Source organism: Apium graveolens, chromosome 7, assembly GCF_009905375.1.
Source record: "Apium graveolens cultivar Ventura chromosome 7, ASM990537v1, whole genome shotgun sequence".
Lineage (NCBI taxonomy): Eukaryota > Viridiplantae > Streptophyta > Magnoliopsida > Apiales > Apiaceae > Apium > Apium graveolens.
In genome coordinates, this window is record NC_133653.1 from 184,083,415 (window position 1) to 184,099,265 (window position 15,851).

At 38.4% G+C, this 15,851-nt stretch overlaps 1 non-coding gene across 1 annotated transcript; it reads left to right on the forward strand.

Moving 5' to 3' along the window:
• Positions 1 to 14,796: 14,796 nt before the first annotated feature.
• Positions 14,797 to 14,903, forward strand: LOC141675633 (small nucleolar RNA R71). The gene has a single exon (XR_012556276.1). It is a non-coding gene; the product is annotated as a small nucleolar RNA R71 (small nucleolar RNA).
• The last annotated feature ends 948 nt before the right edge of the window (positions 14,904 to 15,851 follow it).

Consider the following 15,851-nt stretch of genomic DNA (forward strand, 5'->3'; position numbering starts at 1 on the left):
TGTAAATGAACTTTGATTTGTCCACCATGTTTTTGTTTGGCTTAGTGAACTTTGTGTTTTTCCTGAACTTCATCTTTGCAAACCTCCTGGACAGAAAGGCCAAATGTTCTTCAATATCATCAGATTCATCCTGACTGGAATTGTCTTCATCCTCAGCAACTTGCTCTTTACCCTTGCTTGATTCTGATTTGCTTGTACCAACTTTGAGACTTGGCATTGTCTTTTCCTCATTCCTGGCTTCCATATTCTCACAGTCAGCTACAAGAGCAACTGTTCCTCCTTTTCTCTTTCCCTTTTCCAACAGCTCATCCTGCTCCATTTCAAGTTCATAAGTCTTCAAAATTCCATATAATCTTTCAAGTGTGAAGTTCTTATAATCTTGAGAGTTTCTCAAAGAGACAATCATGGGCTTCCATTCCTTTGGCAGAGACCTAAGAAATTTTAAGTAGGAATCCTTGACTTGGTACACTCTACCATACAGCTTCAATCCATTCAACAGTTTCTGAAACCAGTTGAAGGTATCATTTAATGATTCACCTTCTTCAAAGTGAAAATATTCATACTGTTGAATAAGAAGCTGCATTTTGTTCTCTCTGACCTGCTCAGTACCTTCACAGATGATTTGTACAGTGTCCCAAACTTCCTTTGCAGTTTGGCAATTGATGATATTGTCAAACATATCTTGATCTAAGCCATTAAACAAAATGTTCATGGCTCTCTTATCCTTGCGGATTTCTTCCATGTCTTCAATAGTCCATTCTGCTCTTGGCTTGGGAATAGACTGTCCAACAGCAACTGTTGCAGTAGCAGCTGTGGCTACCTTGTGAGGGATGTGAGGACCATTTTTAATACAGTTGATGTAGCTTTCATCTTGAGAAAGAAGATGTAAATGCATCTTCACTTTCCAGTGATGATAATTATCCTTTTCCAGGACTGGAATCTTTACACCAATATCCTTCCTATTCATGATGGTAACAGGAGAGTTCTTCTGTGCACTCATGATGTTAGCAGAATAGATCTTTAAACTCTTTATATGTTAAAAGCTTGCTCTGATACCAATTGTTATTCCCAGTGGACTAACAATGAGATTTACAGAAGGGGGGTTGAATGTAAATCTCAAAACTTTTTCAAGTTTTGAGCAGTTTGTAAGGCTAAGTGTTTGAGTGATCAAATGTGTGTGAATTGCTTGGAGCTGATGCAGACAGATATATATTCAAACACAAATGTAATGAACACAAAGAACTTAAAAACTTTTCTGGTGGATTTGTTGTTCCACCAGAGATGTGTTATTTCAGAAAATCTGTGATTCAAAATTAAATCACAGCTGCTTCCTAGTACAAACTAGATGATTTTCTCTCTTGATATTTCTAAACAGCTCAGGGAAAATTCACATCTAATTACTAGCTACTACTTGGTTTATATATCACCAAGTTTACAAGTGAAGACAAAGATAAAGTACAATAAGAAAATAGTTCTCCACTTATTTCTATTCCATTTTTATCCAGTGTAATATGGAATTATCTGTTGACTTTCCATTTTGAACCAGACTAAAAATGGCTGCTTTTTCTGCTGTTCCTGAAATAGGCTACCACATCTCTGTCAATCCATGTGCCTCTGTCAGCTTTGTTAACTGTCACTATCAACTGCTATGAGACTGAGCATCCGTTGAAGCTTTCATCTGTTGATGGCTTTATCTGTTGATGCTCTAGCAGTTGAAGCTTTATCCGTTGAAGCACTTATCCGTTGATGGATATTATCCGTTGAAGCATTAGAGACATCCGTTGAAGCTTTGTTTCTTATCCGTTGAAGGTCTTCAATATCCGTTGACACTTCTTCACTTATACAAAATTACAAGGCATGAAATATTTACAATTAGCCCTCCTATTTGTACATCCATTAGTAGTCAACATGACTGATTATTTCCTAACAACATCTAAGAATTACAGCTTATAACCAGAGAGTGAAATATGCTACAATACCAAACTTATTGCTAAGTAAGGCTACTCCTTCAACGGATAGCCAAGATGGTCTTATCCGTTGAGGCTACAAACACTAGATTTCTACTTAAGTGTTTTGCTTAGCTTATCATCAAACTAATACACATATTCCTAACATACCAGCTAAAATGAAATTATTTTATTGATGCAGACATAAAAGTTAAAATTAAACTAACAATAATTAGTTGAATTTGGTCTAAAAATGGGTCGCGAGATAAAATAAAATAATGTATACCACTTATACGGGATAAATCAAACTAATATTAAATTAAGCATAATTCGTATATGTAGGTACTTACTGAAATTATCTAAGTACCCTTAATTAATTATTTTAATTCTAATTGGTCAGTTGGTCGATCGGTCAATTCAAATTTTAATATTTGAGTCAACTTCATCTACCAATTTAAATTATATTCACATCCAACTCTATATTATTATTAATTGATATTAAAGTCAACTTCTTCTACTAATTTTAAATTATAATTTATATTTAATCATATGTTATTTTAATTGATATTTCAAACTAAAATCAATTTAAGCAAACTAAATATAATTATTTGAATTTAGTTGATATAATGTGACTCGGGTTAAGAGAAAATAATAAATACTATTGATCCAGCTTAAAAATTATAGTATTGATCTATGATAAACAAAATAATCTATACTATTATATTTAAAGACGGAAAAATGAAAGTTTGGGTGGTTGTCGGTAAAGTCACCGTAATTATAATATTATTAAATAAAACACTCTCATAAATATATTACTATTCACAATATAATTATATAAATATAAATAGAATTGTAATATATCGAATGGTTTTGATTTAAACAAAAATATATTATATTAAATAAAATTATACTATTGATCCAATTATAAATACTAAATGAAAAAAATTACGTACAGTTAGTTGAATTTGTAGTCTCGGATTAAAATAAAGTAATAAAGACTGATAAAAATTTGAAAGCAAATCTGTTTGGTCGATATATTGTCATCAGGCTAAAAAAACGAGTTAAAACAAATAAACTGAAAGTAAATTCGTTTGGCAGATATAATGTCATCGAACTAAAATAAAATTATACATATTATTAATTCGGTCTAAAATATAATAATATTCATTCCGGGGTAAAATGAAATTAAACAAAAAACTAAATATAATTAGATGAATTTAATTGACATAACGGGTCTGAAAGTAAATCTAAGATTTGCTACCTCAGGGTAAAACAATATAATAAATACTACTGATCTGGCTAAAAAGTATTTTATCAAAAGGACTCTAACATAATGTGTTGGTCGATATAATGTCATCAGAATAAATAAAAGACGTTATTTATTCCGTTAAAACAAAATAATATTTCACCACAACTAAAATAAAATTAAAAACAAATTAAATATAATTAGATGGTTGATATAACGGGTTAAACGTAAAATAAAATAATGTATATTATTGATCTATGCTAAAACTAAAATTAAATTCGAAGTAAATGTAATTTTTATATTATTACTTCGTCTTAAGATAAAATTGAACTTTACCTAATTCGTTGTTAGGTTTAATTGTGGGATAATGGGATCCGACTGCTAGGAATATGTTGTGAACTTGATGACAAGTTAAACAAAACACCTTAGTAGATCTAACTTAGTGAATTTTGTAGCACTTGACGGATGATCTAATATAGTCTCGACGGATGAACTTTATAGTCCCGACGGATGACAAATTGACATCCATCGAGTGAGTAGTTTGTGTAATAAATAAGTACTGTAGCATATTTTATTATCTTGTCTTATTATCATGTAAACTTGGTAATATATAAACCAAGTGTAGCAAGTTAAACAATTAACTAAAAAAGTTTATTTTCAGAGAAACATATCAAGCTGTATTCAGTAAGCATTTCTCTGTAGTTTTGTTTGTTCAAACTTGTAAAGCAGCTGTGAGTTATTCAAAACTTCACAGGATTCTCATTTGATATATATATATATATATATATATATATATATATAGTGGATACTTTCAAATCCACCAGAAAATTTTAAAAGTTTGTATTTTTATTACTTAGTGTTTTGATTTCTATCACTCATTTATTCTGCACCATTGCTAATCAAACACTATTATATTTATCAAGTTAGAACATTCTTTAAATTTGAAAAAGTAGCCAGAATTACATTCAACCCCCCTTCTGTAATTCTTGTTGTATTGTTAGGGAATAACAATTGGTATCGGAGTAAGCTCTTGAAGAACAAAGAGTATAAAGATCACAACAAACAACAAGATCAACAAAAAGGATGTTGGAGTGAAGATTCCATTTATGGACAAAGACAATTATCACCACTGGAAGGTGAAGATGCACCTACATCTTTGTTGTGTATATGTTGTGTACTTGATGATTTCATGAACAAAACACCTTAGTAGATCTTACTTAGTGAAATAATGTAGCACTCGACGGATAAGATTTATAGTCCCGACGGATGACTCATTATAGTCCCGACGGATGATGACTTATTATCAGTCGAGTGAGTAGCTTATGTAACAATAAGTCTGTAGCACATTTCTGCATTCACCATTGTATAGATTCTGTAAGTAGTATTCAAGTCATGTTGACTTTAACTAGATATGCAGAATAGGTTGATTAATTGTACATAAATGATGTCTTATAATTCTGCATAAATGAAATGAAGTCAAGTGCCAGTTTGCTACCCAACGGATAACCTACAATGAAGTCCACGGATGATCAAATAGACATCCCGACGAATGATCAATAACTCGACGGATGATCATGAACCCGGCGGATAAATAATTCAAATATCTATTGACAGTGACAACACAGTCACATGCGTCGAGTGGATGCAAATGGAGTGTGGTAACCTATTCAACTGGGTTTTCGAGAACAAAGAAGCATTTCCATTTCCATGCTATTATGAAGATATTCAAAGATGATGGAACAGAGTAATGAAGTAGCATTGTGATAGACTAGATAGTTTTTGTTTTATTAGCTTGTCTTATTACTTTGTAATCTTAGTGATATATATAAACCAAGTAGTTGCAACTAAGACTATCGATCTAAGCAAGAAAGCAGAGAAACAGTTGTAAGCAGGATTCTTAGCATTTCTCTGTAGTCTTAGAAGTTCAATTGTTGTAAACAGCTGTGAGCATTTTTGCACACAGGGTTCTCTCGATATATAATATATATCTCTGGAGGAATCATTCAAATCCACCAGAAAGTTTTTAAAGACTTTTATTTTTAATTACTTGTGTTTTGATTCACTTAAGTTTTTATTCCGCATTGTGCTAATCAATGCACTTATATTTATATTTGAGTTAGAACATTTTATTTCAAGAAAAAGTTTCAAGAATTCCATTCAACCCCCCTTCTGTAATTCTTGTCATATTGTTAAGCGACTAACAATTGGTATCAGAGCAAGCTCTTAACTTACAAAGAGTTTAAAGATCAAAACAAAACAGCAAGATGAACAAGAAGGATGTTGGAGTCAAGATCCCTTTTCTGGATAAAGATAATTACCATCATTGGAAGGTAAAGATGCATCTTCATTTGCTTTCTCAAGACGAGGCCTATGTTGAATGCATAGAAAGAGGCCCTCATGTTCCAATGAGAGCAGCAACAGGAAACGAGCCATCAGTCCCCAAGCCAAGGCATGAATGGTCTGATCCTGACATTGAACAAGTCAGGAAGGATAAAAAGGCCATGAACATCCTGTTTAATGGAGTTGATGGAGATATGTTTGACAACATTATCAACTGCAAAACTGCCAAGGATGTTTGGGATACAATATAGATAATCTGTGATGGCACGGAGCAAGTTAGAGATGTTAGGGCGAAATCACGCACTAATATTCACGCAAGTAAACGCGTTCGCAAGTAATATAGAATACTTTCTAGTTCGTTCCCTCAGAGACTCAGACTAAGTTATTGTCTAATTAAACTCACTCACCAATGTATGATTACTTCTCAATGTTAAGATAACACTTAAAATTGTTGATTAAATATTAACTATAATTAACTACTTAATTAACCACTTAACTAACACTTCAAATTATCAATAATAAAACACTCATGAGATCACAACTTCATTATTACTTCCTTCTATAGCCATTGTTATTACCTTTAGCATGTGACAGTGATGATATTAATCGAATAACACGAAACTGATAAAAGCCAACTTTCATTGTACTAATACCATTCTACCAAACATCCACAATTAAGATAGAAGTTGAATAGTCATCAATTATGTTGAGTTCCTATATGTCTACAGAAATTGACAACACAACGATTTAAGCACAAGTTATTCCTTTTGATTACATAGGGCAAATAAAACTGTTAGAATTACCCACTAATCATGCACAACGTACATGAACCTATGCTAGCATGGCAAGTTCTAAATCCCAAGATCCACCGTCGCTTCACAAGAGATTAACACCCTATCTTATATGTTCGCGACGCACATAAGACGAATACGCACAACCAATACTAGATATCATGCAATCATCACACACTAAAGTATTAAACAATTAACTAAAGAATTCCATAATAAATCCGTTGCAACCCCATGATCACGATTAGCCCATAATAGAACTAATCGCCATCATGGGTTCATATGAAATCATGATAAACAAACACAAGCAAATAATAACTAAACTAATTATATTAAAACAGAGTACGTCACAAGAGTAAATAAGTCAAAGCAAGAAAACTAGCATCCAACGATACAACGAAACAAGAATCACAAGAAAATATGCTTCCTCTTCGTTGCGGTGTGCTAAATCGGTCTTCTTCCTTATCTCCTTCGCTTCTTGCGTAAAACACAATTTAAAACATAATCCCTTTTTTTCTCTCTGTGAAAACGTCTCAAATCTACTTATATAATAGTCCCATAAAACTCAGATTACATAGAAGTTGGAAGCCAAACAGAAGTAGAAGTCTAAAATAATTCAGCTTTTCCCCGACCCTGCGCGGCCGCTCAGCATTTCTGCGCGGGCGCGCAAGGCTGCTGCGCGACCGCTCAGCATTGCTGCGCGGGCGCGCAGGACCCTTCTGGAAAAATTCCAGGTTTGCTCCGTTTCTTCGCCGTAATCTGCCCGTTCTTTTCCTCTCGCAATGGTGAACACATGCCAAGGCTTATTCTTGATGATTCCTCCCCCGAAATGTAACTAATACCCTGAAATGCGTAAACACTAGAAAAACGCATCAAATACACAAAATACTTGATTTCAAGACACCAATTTAAGCCATTTTAAGACGTTCTAAGTGGTATAAAATGCCACTTATCACACCCCCAAACTTAAATCGATGCTTGTCCTCAAGCGTCACAGACTCAAAACAAATAAAAATATGCATGAATGTAATCTATATGAAAATGCAACGATCCCCCTTACTACAATTAACCAACCAAATTGTCACATCTCAACAAATGCAGTTAGACAACTAAAGATCAACAAACTCATGCAAACGGACATACAGCCAGAAACGTGGTGTGTGCAAATGCTTAACAGATATGCTTCGGAACTAGACCAATTACTATGACTAGACTATCTTTAAGGCAATCCTACGATTATACAAAGAATAAAAATTCTAGGCACAAAGTGATATACAACACTACAAGAACTCTGGAGCTTACTACGGAATCGTGCTTTTTATTTACAACTCAAATGCTTATTTGACCGTGCAATGAGTGAGGTCCACAAAAGACTTATACAATGGTATCCATGTAACGAGCGTTAGGTTAGCGGATCCCAGACTCTAAAAGCCTTAGGTCACTAGGCACAAAGTCCCCTAAGAACTTAATAACTCGAATACCAAAGAGCCCCCTCTTGATCAATTATGCAATTTTTTTTTTCTCTGAGCAAGTGCGTTTCGCTCCATCTTGCTCAACCCTAGACTACTCGCATAACATGCGAGCCGACTACTAGCCATTTGACGCCTAGCCACAACTAGCAACAAATTCCATTTTTACTCCATTTTTTTTCCTTTTTTTTCATGCCTTTACCACTAAGAACCTATTATCAAATTCTAAGCATAATAAATAGATTATCCTCGAAAATAATAAGATCATAACAACAATCTAGCCCTTAAGCATTCTCTAAGACTTAGTGCAAATACAAGTGCTTCTAGCATGCATATCAACCTACACAACTTAATATCACTTTAATGCTATCACTACACTCGCATCAATATCACAATTCAGTCGATAAATCATTGCAAAAGGGATCATGGTATATGCATGAGCTATATGATATGACAAACAAATAAAGCTATATATGAAAAAAAAACTATATGGCAAAAATTATGCAACTATATGAACTAACTATCATGAATATGCAACTATATGACACACACAAAATATTCCTTAACTACCACCCCCAAACTTAAAATCTTCACTGTCCCCAGTGAAGGTAGTAGAAAGGAACACAGGGTATACCTACTCGGAGTCATCATCATCATCACCCTCAGTGGGTGTAGTATCAGGCGGCGGGTATGCAGAGTCCTCACCAAAAACTGGCCACTGGATATCAGCTCCAAGGCCTCGAAAAGCAGTCCCTAACGCAAGAGTGAGCTCCTGAGCAAACCTGCTCTGCGTCTCATACATGGCATCCATCCACCGTGAAAGCCTCCTATACTGGGCATCACCCATCCCAGCACCCTCCTGAGCTCTCGAAGAACCAGCCTCACCATGCCCTGGCCTAGTCATAGTAGCACCTCGTGCTGGACGTCCTCCTGGAAGACGATAACCCAGCCCATGCTCCTCAGGCTCACCACCGGTCCACTCCTGCATCCCATTCAGAGTGCCAGAATCTATCGGAGCTGCTGGCAACTGCAACTGCTCATGAGCCGGCCAGTTCACTCCTACTGCTCGGCATAGCTTCGTAACCGTGGATGCATAAGGGATGTTCATATGCTTTGCTCCCCTCAAAAACTTCAGAATTCCTTGGTAGATAAACTCACCAAGGTCCACATAGTATTCCTCATTCAGAATTCCCCACAACAGCTGTGCTCTCTCAACTGTGACCTCGTGTGCATGTGAAGAAGGCAAAATATTAGCACATATAAATGCATTCCATGCACGGGCATACCTGTTCATGGCGATCGCCGGAAAGTGACGATACTCATTATTGGCTGGATTGCGGTTCCAAACTGTGCCCGGTCGATAGAGAGTCACACAAATCAAATCCAAGTCAAAATCCTCAGCAGTCTTTTCATTCCAATTCTCCTCCTCGGGCTTCCTCTCTCGCTGTCCGATCACACGGCGAATTGCCGCAGGATGATAATCAACCGTCAGCCCACGGACTACAGAAAACCCATTCTTTTCAGCCTTCGCGTTCGCGTAGAACTCTTGAACAACACTCATCGGTACTGCTTCGGGTGACTCACAAAAAGCTATCCACCCCTTCTCCGCAATCATGGGCAACAACTCACCATCCCTCCCTGATGGTAAAAACCCCCTCTCCTTCAGAATCGGCTTCCCCAACAGCCTAGTGTACTCCTCCTCCGCAGCTCTGTCAGTTAACCGAGGCCTTGCAGCAGTACCCCTTGATGAATCAGCAGTAGGAACTGTGCTGCTGCTGTCAATAGTGCGTGCTCTCTTGGGTGCCATTGATTTGTGAATAAAAGTGTGTAAGAACTGATTTTTGATGTTTATGAGAGGGTTTAAGTGTAGGAAGTTTGTGGGAGATATGTAGGATAGGTGTATGTATATATAGGGTGTGGAGTAGGTTAAATTAGATTAGGAGTGGGGTTGAGGGATAAAATTATGGGGTAATGGGAAAAGAATTCGTGGGTTTATGGGCTGTGATGGGTTTTTGTGTTTTTGTTTTTTTTTTTTGTTTTTTTCTGAACTGCAAAAAAAAATTCTGGAACTCGACCCCTGAGCGGTCGCTCAGCATTTCTGCGCGGGCGCGCAGAGGGTCTCTGGAATTTTTTTTTTTCAACCCCTGTTTTCTGATTTTTTTGTGTTTTTGGATAGGTTATTAACTTCTAAGGGTTCCTGTAACAACAATTCATGGGTTGCCTCCCACGCAGCGCTTCTTTTTCGTCATTAGCTTGACGTTCCGTACCTTTCTCAAGTAGTCAACAAAATGGCACTAACCACCTCTCGGTTTGCCATGTCCCCATAGTAGTGCTTCAACCGCTGACCGTTAACCTTAAATGCTTGGTCCGAATCATTCTCAAAAATTTCCACCGCTCCATGTGGAAACACAGTTTTGACAATAAAAGGTCCAGACCACCTTGATTTTAACTTCCCAGGGAAAAGTCGGAGCCGAGAGTTGAATAACAGAACTTGTTGCCCTGGCACAAATAACTTAGGATGTAGCTTCCTATCGTGCCACCTCTTCACCTTTTCCTTATACATTTTGTTATTCTCGTACGCTTGCAGTCGAAATTCATCAAGTTCATTAAGCTGAAGCATTCTTTTCTTACCAGCTGCATCTAAATCCAGGTTCAATTTCTTCAATGCCCAGTAGGCCTTATGCTCAAGCTCCGCCGGTAGATGACATCCCTTACCGTACACCAACTGAAACGGTGACATCCCAAGTGGAGTTTTGTATGCTGTTCTGTAAGCCCAAACAGCTTCATCGAGCTTTAAAGACCAATCCTTCCTTGACGGACAAACAACCTTCTCTAGAATGCGCTTTATCTCTCTGTTAGACACTTCCGCTTGACCATTTGTTTGCGGATGATAGGCAGTAGCTACTCGATGATTCACATTATAACGCTGCATCATAGAAGTGAACTTACGGTTGCAAAAATGCGATCCTTCATCACTTATGATTACCCGAGGCGTTCCAAACCTTGTGAAAATTTGCTTATGAAGAAAATTTAGCACTGCCTTTGCATCATTTGCCGGTAAAGCTTTAACTTCGACCCATTTTGAGACATAATCGACTGCCAGCAGGATGTACTGATTATTGCAAGACGAGATAAAAGGCCCCATGAAATCGATTCCCCGTACATCAAAGACCTCGACTTCAAGCATCATATTTAATGGCATCTCATCCTTCCTTGACAAATTTCCCACTCTTTGGCAACGATCACACCTTAAAACAAACTGATGAGCATCCTTGAACAAAGTAGGCCAGAAAAAACCTGCTTGCAGAATACGAGCTGCCGTCTTCTCACCTCCATAGTGTCCACCATAAACCGTGGAATGGCAGTCTCGTAATATCCCCTCCGTCTCACAGAACGGGATACATCTCCTGATGATCTGGTCAGCTCCCTGTCTAAACAAATATGGTTCATCCCACATATACCACTTCACCTCATGCAGAAACTTTTTCTTTTGGGCGGATGTTAAATTAGGAGGCATTATGTTGCTGACGAGATAGTTTACAATATCTGCAAACCATGGTTCTTCCTCCTGAATTGCAAACAACTGCTCATCCGGAAAAGATTCATTGATTAACGTCCTATCTTGTGAAGTAGAATCGGGATTCTCCAACCTAGAGAGATGGTCAGCTACTTGATTCTCGGTACCTTTTCTATCTTTGATCTCTAACTCAAATTCCTGAAGTAAAAGCACCCAACGAATGAGTCTCGGCTTCAAATCCTTCTTAGAAACCAGATAGCGAATAGTTGCATGATCAGTGAATACTGTTACTTTCATACCAAGCAGATAAGATTGAAATTTCTCAAAGCCAAAGACTATAGCCAAAAGCTCCTTCTCAGTAGTGGTGTAGTTCAATTGGGCCCCATTTAAAGTCTTACTCGCATAGTAGACCACATGGAAGAGATTTTTCTTGCACTGTCCCAGAACTGCTCCTACCGCATAGTCACTCGCATCACACATCATCTCAAACGGTTCTGTCCAATCTGGTGCTGTAATAACTGGTGCCGTGATCAAACTCTCCTTGAGAGTCTCGAATGCTGCCAAACATTCATCATCAAATTTGAAAGGCACATCTTTCTCAAGTAAATTGCACAACGGCTTAGATATCTTTGAAAAGTCCTTGATGAATCGCTGATAAAAACCCGCATGACCAAGAAAACTACGGATTCCTTTCACAGAATTGGGTGGGGGAAGATTTTCAATGACTCCCACCTTGGCCTTGTCCACCTCCAGACCCTTGCTAGAGACCTTATGCCCAAGGATAATGCCTTCACGCACCATAAAATGACATTTCTCCCAATTAAGCACCAGATTAGTTTCCACGCATCTTTTGAGTACGGCACGCAGATTATTCAAACATTCATCATATGAGTGTCCAAAGACGGAGAAGTCATCCATGAACACTTCGACGTTATTTCCAATCATGTCAGAGAATATAGCCATCATACATCTCTGAAAGGTGGCCGGGGCGCCACATAACCCAAACGAAACTCTACAAAAAGCAAATGTGCCAAATGGACAAGTGAAGGTAGTCTTTTCCTGATCCTCTGGTGCAATACAAATCTGATTATACCCGGAATAACCATCCAGAAGACAAAAATACTCATGACCCGCCAATCTGTCAAGCATTTGATCAATAAATGGAAGGGGGAAGTGATCCTTCCTTGTGGCTTTGTTCAATTTTCTATAATCCATGCATACTCTCCATCCTGTAACTGTTCGAGTAGGGATGAGCTCATACTTTTCATTTGCGACCACAGTGATACCTCCCTTCTTAGGTACACATTGTACGGGGCTCACCCACGAGCTGTCAGAAATAGGATAAATGATGCCTGCATCTAGCCATTTCAGAATTTCTTTCTTCACCACCTCCTTCATGATCGGGTTCAGTCTTCGCTGCTGTTCCACAGTTGGCTTACTACTTTCCTCTAGCAGAATTTTATGCATACAATATGAAGGACTTATCCCCTTGATGTCTGCTATGGTCCATCCTATAGCCGATTTGAATTCTTTCAAAATCCTTAAGAGCTTGTCTTCCTCATTACCTGAAAGGTCAGCTGAAATAATAACAGGTAACGTAGATGAATCACCTAAAAAAGCATACCTCAAGTGTTCAGGTAATGGTTTGAGCTCCAAGGTAGGTGCTTCCTCTATTGATTGTTTGAGCTTCCCTTCAGCATTCTTAAGGTCAGAAGTACCAAGAGATTCAAATGGTATGTCGAGCTTTCGCTTCCATGGAGAAGCGTTCAGATATTGTAATTGCTCGTTGCTATCTTCATCATCGCTGTCAAAATCCCCCACTAAGGCCTTTTCCAATGCATCAGACATTAGCATGTGATCGAGTTCCGAAGTAACCGCAGAATCAATCACATCCACTTTTAAGCACTCCTCATCTTCTGTAGGGAATTTCATTGCCTTGAATACGTTGAAGGTCACATCCTGATCTTGGACCCGCATAGTAAGTTCCCCTTTTTGCACATCTATCAAGGTACGGCCAGTAGCCAAGAAAGGCCTCCCCAAAATTATGGGAATCTTCTTATCTTCCTCAAAATCCAGAATAACAAAATCTGCTGGAAAGAAGAGCTTATCCACCTTGACGAGCACATCCTCAACTATGCCCCTTGGGTAAGTAATGGAACGGTCCGCCAATTGTAGCGACATGTATGTGGGTTTTGGATCAGGCAGATCCAGCTTTTTAAAGATCGACAAGGGCATCAGATTAATGCTTGCTCCCAAATCACAAAGGCACTTGTCAAAAGTTAGATTGCCAATGGTGCAAGGAATGGTGAAGCTTCGTGGATCTTTCAGTTTTGGTGGTAACTTTTGTTGCAGAACAGCGCTGCATTCTTCCATGAGAGCAACGGTTTCAAGGTCATCCAGTTTCACCTTCCTTGCAAGAATAGTCTTCATAAACTTCGCATAACTAGGCATTTGTTCCAGAGCTTCAGCGAAAGGTATATTGATGTGAAGTTTCTTGAACACCTCCAGAAACTTCTCGAACTGTCTATCCAGCTTTTGTTGCTGCAATCTCTTAGGAAAAGGTGGTGGAGGATAGAGCTGTTTCTCCCCTATATTAGCCTCAGGCAGAGTGTGTTCAACAGTAGTCTTCTTTGGTTCCGCCACTTTCTCCTTTTGCTTAGATTCTTCATCTCTAACTTCAGCTTCGACTTCTTTTGCCTTTTCAGCATCAGCTACTTTTCCAGACCTTAAGGTAATAGCCTTGACTTGCTCTTTAGCTTCCTTCCTGCCTGGTACTTCCGTGTCACTGGGAAGAGTGCCAGGTTGACGATTGAGCACTGCATTGGCTAATTGACCGATTTGATTTTCCAAGGTCTTGATAGAAACCGCCTGACTCTTGCACAACAGCTTAAGTTCCTCAAAATCAGCACTAGTAGGTGCAGCTGCACTTCCCTGTTGAGGATATGATTGCCTTGTAGCATACTGCTGTGATTGCTGGAATCCAGGTGGGTTAAACTGTTTACTCACTCCTTGCTGATATGTTGGCTGAATAGCATTCTGATTATTCCCCCAGCTGAAATTTGGATGATTTCTGTTATTAGGATGATAGGTCGCTGGCACAGGCTGCTGTTGTCGCTGATAATTATTCACATATTGAACAGATTCGTTGACAAGAGAACACTGATCCGTAGCATGAGAACCTGCACAAAGCTCACAAACCATAGCTATTTGATTAACTCCATACGTGGCCAGAGAATCAACCTTCATTGATAGCGCTTGGAGCTGGGCTGCAATAGCGGTGGCTGCATCAACTTCTAGAATACCTGCTACCTTGCCTGATGTCATCCTCTGAGTTGGGTTTTGATGCTCATTTGCAACCATTGTCTCTATAAGATTATACGCCTCAGTATAGCTTTTAGCCCATAAGGCTCCTCCAGCTGCTGCATCGAGCATGGGCCGAGATTGGGCCCCCAAACCATTATAAAAACCAGAGATTACCATCCAATCCGGCATTCCATGATGTGGACATTTTCTCAATATTTCCTTGTAGCGTTCCCAAGCCTCGCACATAGATTCCGTAGGTTGCTGCGCAAACTGAGTAAGAGCACTCCTCATAGCAGCAGTCTTTGCCATTGGATAAAACTTCACCAGAAACTTTTGCGCAAGATCTTTCCACGTAGTGATGGACCCAGCTGGTTCAGAATGTAACCAGTCTTTAGCCTTATCCCTCAGTGAGAATGGGAAAAGCCTCAACTTGATAGCCTCATCAGTCACGCCATTATACTTAAAAGTGCTGCAGATCTCGACAAAATTCCTTATGTGCATGTTGGGGTCTTCAGTTGCCGCTCCTCCAAAAGAAACAGAATTCTGCACCATCTGAATAGTGCCCGGCTTGATTTCAAAGGTGTTAGCTTGAATAGCCGGATGAAGGATGCTTGACTGAATGTCATCAATTTTAGGCCGAGAAAAATCCATAAGAGCTGGATCAGCTTGAACAATACGATCTCCCATGTTTACTGGTCCTTTCTGCTCAGTTCCTGCATCCGAATCCTCAAAATCTAACTTCTCCGGAATATCAAGAACTTCGTCTGTCTCCTCAGCTGTATCTAAAGTCCTCTTGCGAGCACGAGAACGAGTTTGCATAAACGCTTGCTAAAGTACCTGAAACACAACCGAAAAGAGTAAGTAACTACTACGTCCTAATCACTGAGTCCTAATGACCAATGATGGTAAGTACATAAACTAAACAAATACGCCGAGTCCCCGGCAGCGGCGCCAAAAACTTGTTAGGGCGAAATCACGCACTAATATTCATGCAAGTATACGAGTTCGCAAGTAATATAGAATACTTTCTAGTTCGTTCCCTCAGAGACTCAGACTAAGTTATTGTCTAATTAAACTCACTCACCAATGTATGATTACTTCTCAATGTTAAGATAACACTTAAAATTGTTGATTAAATATTAATTATAATTAACTACTTAATTAACCACTTAACTAACACTTCAAATTATCAATAATAAAACACTCATGAGATCACAACTTCATTATTACTTCCTTCTATAG